General features: G+C 47.9%; 1 protein-coding gene across 4 annotated transcripts in view; it reads left to right on the top strand.

Annotated features, from left to right (window-relative positions):
* The first annotated feature begins 1,832 nt into the window (after nt 1–1,832).
* Kbtbd2 (kelch repeat and BTB domain containing 2) overlaps nt 1,833–5,323 on the top strand; it is a 25,449-nt gene continuing 21,958 nt past the window's right edge. For 2 of the 4 annotated variants that reach the window (XM_005371965.2, XM_026778429.1), the window contains exon 1: nt 1,833–1,910. The gene's annotated coding sequence lies outside the window, so the exon portion shown is untranslated. The remainder of the gene's footprint in view (nt 1,911–5,323) is intronic. The other 2 variants (XM_026778431.1, XM_026778430.1) reach the window with 1 other exon arrangement.

Here is a 5,323-nt window from a genome sequence, read left to right as displayed (position 1 = left end):
AGAGAGAGAGAGAGAGAGAGAGAGAGAGAGAGAGAGAGAGAACATCAAAACACATTCCTTGAAAACCCCTCATATGACTTTCCCATCTTAGATAACTATACTATATTACCAAAACTATGAAACTGGTATTGGCATAAAGCAATTAACTGGACTACAAACCTTGCATCATCTTTTGTATAAACTCATTTTTTTTTCTTGTTTGTTTTATTTTGGTTTTGGTTGGGTTTTTTTTTTTTTTTTTCGAGACAGGGGTTCTCTGTGTAGCCTTGGCTATCCTGGAAAAGGTTTCGCACAGAGGTCTGCCTGCCTCTGCCTCCCAAGTGCTGGGATTGAAAGCGTGCACCACCACTGCCAGTCTGTTTTGGTTTTTGAGGCAGGGTCTCACTATGCACTCTTGGCTGGCTTATACTGAGCAACTATAAGACCAGGATGGCCTTGAATTTACAGAAATCTGCCTGTCTGATTCCGAAATGCTGAGATTAGGACCTGTACCACTAGGACCAGATTAAACTTCATATCTTTATAAAATGTATCATCATAGTTCTGTGAGCTATGAGTACTATATGCACACAACGAAAGCGCAGAGCAGTTCCATTACTACTAAGAAGTTTCTTGTGCTAGGTGTTCACAATGACTTCAGTTACCTAGATTTTCTTTGTATCATTACAGGGAAGCCAAATGGAGTAGATAAATACATTGTATATGAGCTCTGGAATGCATTCTGAGGGCCCTGGGAATTCTCTGTACAAATCCAGTACTTTTAAATGGTTTCATGTGGTTTATGTTAACTTTGAACTCACTATTTAGTCAAGGGTGAACTTGAACTGCTGATTTTCCTGTCTCCAGGCTCCTGCCAGCTCAGATGAGGGCGTCTGCCATTTTGCCTAATGCTTTTATCTTGTTGTCATCTCTATTCCCCATACTGGATTTGTTTCAACAGTGGAAGTTAGGAAGCAGGCAATTCGGAATGTCTTTTTTTCTGTGACAAGTATCTTCAAACAAATCTACAACTTTGTGCTTGTTAACAAGTCACGGCAAGTTACAAAACAGATGCAGACCACAAGTACTTGCTGCTGCAAGCTACGCTTTGAAACTTGGGGCACGAAGGGTGGCCGCTGCATTGCAGTAAAAACTGGCGGGAGGCGTCACTTAGGGAGAATGTCCTCGGCACCCATTCGCTCCCAAACTGCAAGACTGCCAATAACGTCCCAGGCCTTAGCAAACTGAACGTGCTTTGAAAAGCCAAGGGCGTTGGAAACTGGGACTAAAGAAACAGAGCCCATCCAGCAAACGGCCGGCCATCCACCTCCCCAATTTCAACTCCCCGGGGTGTTGTGTTGTTTTGTCCCGTTGGTCCCCACTCCTGGCCAAGCCTGCAAATATCTGTATCTCCCGGAGACACCTCGAGGAGAAACAACTGCAACAGCACAGAATTCCCGATGCCGCTGCAGAGAGATTTTCGTCACCGCTCTTCCCAGGCCACGCCTGAGCCCCGGCGGGTGGGTGGCCCGGCGACCCCGCTCCGCGCACGCGCCCTGGCAGCCCGGCGGTCACCCGGGAAGCCCCGGCTCAGACGCCAGCGTCACCTCGCGCCGCCTCCGCCCTTCCTGCTTTCCGTTTCCTTCCCGCGCCTGCGCGGCTCCAATTGTTTTGGCTTTCCGGTGGGGCAAAGGAAAAGGGCGCGGTGAGCCCGATGAAGGCGGGGTCCGGCCGCGGGCACCTGGGAGCCGGCCGATCGGCCGCAGGAGCGGGCCAGGACGCGGCGGACGCGGGCGGAAGGCCGTGACGGCCCAACCCGGGAGGCGCGCGGAAGCGGGGGGCGGAAGCGAGCGGCCCTGGGGTCCCCCGCAGCGCCACGCCCCCGCCGTGCGTGCGGCCGCGTGAGTTGCTGCCCGGCGGAGCGGCGTGCGGTGAGCTGGGCGGCGGGAGCAGAAGTGGGCCCTGCTGGGCGCGAGGCGGTGGGCGGCCTTTGTGGGCTGGGGCGGTGGTGGTGGCGGCGGCGGCGGCTTTCAAACCCGGGCGCTTCCGCCGAGCGCGCGGTGCTTCCGGCGTGGCCTGCGCGGGGCTCGGGGCGGCGTCCTTCCGAGGCAGAGCTGTTTCTCCCCCGTGCTGGCCGTGCGCGTTCGGTACGCGGCGGCCGACGGAGGACGATCGAGCCCTTGTTTTTTTTTTGTTTTTTTTTTAACTTGGCGCATCGACAGTAGCCCGGAGAGACCATGGTTAGCAGAGGTCCTGTTGCCCTCGGTCTGCTTGTGCCCCACGGTGGGAAGGGGAAGCTGCCCTTTGAAACCTGTTTGCTTTAGATGGAAGTCGCGAATTTGAACTCGACTCTCAGCTTCTCCCGATGACGCTGGCGACCGGGCAACAGACTGATCTGCTGTAGTGCAGTTGTTTTGAGTTACCGTGCCCTCTCCCTTCCCCCGGCCCCAAGCCCCTGGCCTAGTAGTTTAAGATTCCTTTTTTATAGCTACTTAAAGGAAAAGGAATACTCCTCCGGGCAGCAGAGCGCTAGAATTTACTTGGTGGTCCCTCTAAGTTATCGTAACAAGAAACTAAGATAATAAAATCGAAAAGACTGCTTTGTGAACAGCTATAACAGCTTTGTGAAAACGGGGGAAAAGACCGTTCTGGTCACGTGTTGTTTATACATGAATCTGTAAGTCTGGCTCACAGAGCGACAGCCCTATCAGCAGTGTGCTCTGACTGAAATTATATTTTCCTTCTGTGAGGCAGCTACTTAATACGTTTGTTTACGTTTTGTTGTTTTTTTCTCCTCATTACTTTTGAGTTGTGAATTCTCCAAATTTGAGTAATATAGACCCGATCTTTTACAGTTGAAAGAATGCCTTGGTTTAGTCGGCCTTTGGGTAAAGCCCTCTGTAATCTAAGGTCCATTTGAAAAGTCAAGTCAGTTGCTTGTTTTCCCCAGTCTCTGTGATGTGGAATGCGCTACTGTCCTTTCCGTCTGTCTGATAACGTTCTGCCTTATTGCTTTGCTCTTTTGTTAGTCTAGCATTAGAGCCAGAAATCGTAAAGAGAGTATATAGCTCTTGACAACGATGGCGTTTCCGTTGATGGTCCTTTGTAGACCGTGTGTTTCCACAGTGTTATTTCCTCTTCAGATAAGTGCTGAACTTCTCCCTTTTATATCCATAAGAGCAATGCTGTTAACTTTATTTACAGAGACTGTAAGGAGCTGAGAGGAGGAAGAGGCGACCTAGTGATTAGTGTGGCTACCATAATGAGCATTTCTTAGTATCTATGTCTTCGATATCGAATGTGTTTCAGATGTTTGTTTAATTCCTAGAAACCGGAGTTCTCTCTTGAGGTAGACTGTATTACAGCGTGACCTAGGCTTGCCTTGGAATCCTGCTTCCGCCTCTTGAAACCTGGGATTGTGGGCTAGCACTAACGTGTTGAATGCAGTCTTTAAAGCCAAAAGATACCCGGTTTTCCACAGATTTGCGTGCTATTTAGAAAATAGTCAGCCCACCTTCCCAGCCACATTCCTAAGACCGTTGGGGCTGAGAGAATGGCTAGTTTTGCTGCCCTAAAACAAACAAAAATCAGAGTCGGTTACATACCAGTCTTAGTTTTGCAGAGTTTGAATAAAGCAGATGTTTACCTAACGTGGGGTGTTAGGGCTAGAGATTGGGTTCAAGCAGTCTTAAGTGATGAAGGGTGTTCCTGATGCCTTTGTCAGAGATTCGGAGTTCTTAGGTTCTTTTGTGCGAAGGAGAGATTGTTGTGGGATTTGAAGACAGTGTACTCAATGGGAACATCTCTTCTTTCCTCCACTCATATCAGTGACAATAGTGACTATTAGTGCCTTTCACTGCAGGCAGGAGCTTCCAAGAACTTTACCTTTGTGGTTTACTTGTTTATTTGTTGAAACATTGGGAATGCTAAACAATCACTCTACTTCTTATTACTGAACTATAGCCCCAGCCCTTGGTTTGGTTTTTGTGACAGGGTCTTCCTGGATAGCTCAAGGTCGGCCTGAGCTAGGTGGACTCCCCAGCCTATTGAGGGTATGCTCAGCATCAAGTTTTTAGTTTTGTTTTTCTGTAAGGAAACACATTTTAGTAGTTATAATCAATGTTAAGGGGTTCTGCCCCTTGCAGCTCTATATAAAAGTGCTTGAGTATCTAAGATGATACTTACATAACTTGGGGTATTAGGAAGGACAGTTGATTTAAGCACTATTAATGTACAGAGCAGTTCTTGGTTCTCTTGTCTGAAACTATCTTCTGTTGTGGCTGGAGAAACTGACTTCAGAAAATGGAGCGTTGCTAGAAAAGTTTGGGTCAGCTTTGCGTCAGTCAAGCCTGCCTCCCCCTTCTTGAGACACTGAGTAAAATGGAGGTAAAGGAGTGATAATCCAAAATGGTCCCCTGTGCTCAGTTATTCTGTCGTAGGCTGTGGTAACTTCCTGATCATGATACAGTCTAGGAGCTTGTCCTTACGCTTGAATTTACGGAAGTGCAGATCATTAACCTGATTGAGATGTGCTCGCCTCTTCATTTTGAGGAAGGTACACTTAGGAACAGGCTTCAGGTTTTATTAGGATAGGAGAAAGTGCTGAAATTTATTAAATTTGGTATTTATTTATTTATTGTTTTTTTTCTGTTTAGTTTTGGAACCTGCCCTGAACTCACTCTGTAGACCAGGCTGGCCTCGAACCTCCCAAGTGCTGGGGTTAAAGGTGTGCACCACCACTTCCCAGCTCAAATTTGATAAATTATTTCTTTTACTAATCTTTATTTGAATTTTATGTACATTGGTGTTCTGCCTGCATATATATCTGTGTGATGATGTGGGATCCCCTGGAACAGGAGTTACAGACAGCTGTGACCTGCCGTGTAGGTGCTGGGACTTGAATCTGCATCCTCTGGAAAAACACCAACACTCCCAACCACTGAGCCCTCTTGCAGTTACTTGATAAATTCTTTAAAAAAAAAAAAAAAGACCCATCAGCTTTTTCCTCCCTCGCACCTGTTTCTTATCATAGCTCCAGAAACTCCCTTGTGTGGCATGTGTCATTAAAGATCAAGTCGTGAGCTGGGCATGCTGGCAGGCACACTTCTCCAGCACTCAGGAGGCAGAGGCAGGCACATCTCTGTGGCTTGGAGGCCAACCTGGTCTACATAACAAGTTCTTCCAGCACAGCCAGGAGTACATAACAAAATAAAGCAAAAAGATCAGATATCTTTTCTAAACATTCTCAAGTTTTGGTTGTTTTAGTAACTTTAAAGGGAGCCGGGCGATGGTGGCGCACGCCTTTAATCCCAGCACTCGGGAGGCAGAGGCAGGTGGATCTCTG

Source organism: Microtus ochrogaster, unplaced genomic scaffold (genome assembly GCF_000317375.1).
Source record: "Microtus ochrogaster isolate Prairie Vole_2 unplaced genomic scaffold, MicOch1.0 UNK146, whole genome shotgun sequence".
Taxonomy (NCBI): Eukaryota; Metazoa; Chordata; class Mammalia; order Rodentia; family Cricetidae; genus Microtus; species Microtus ochrogaster.
The sequence above is the reverse complement of the archived record's forward strand: the minus strand, read 5'-3'. Positions and strand labels throughout refer to the sequence as shown.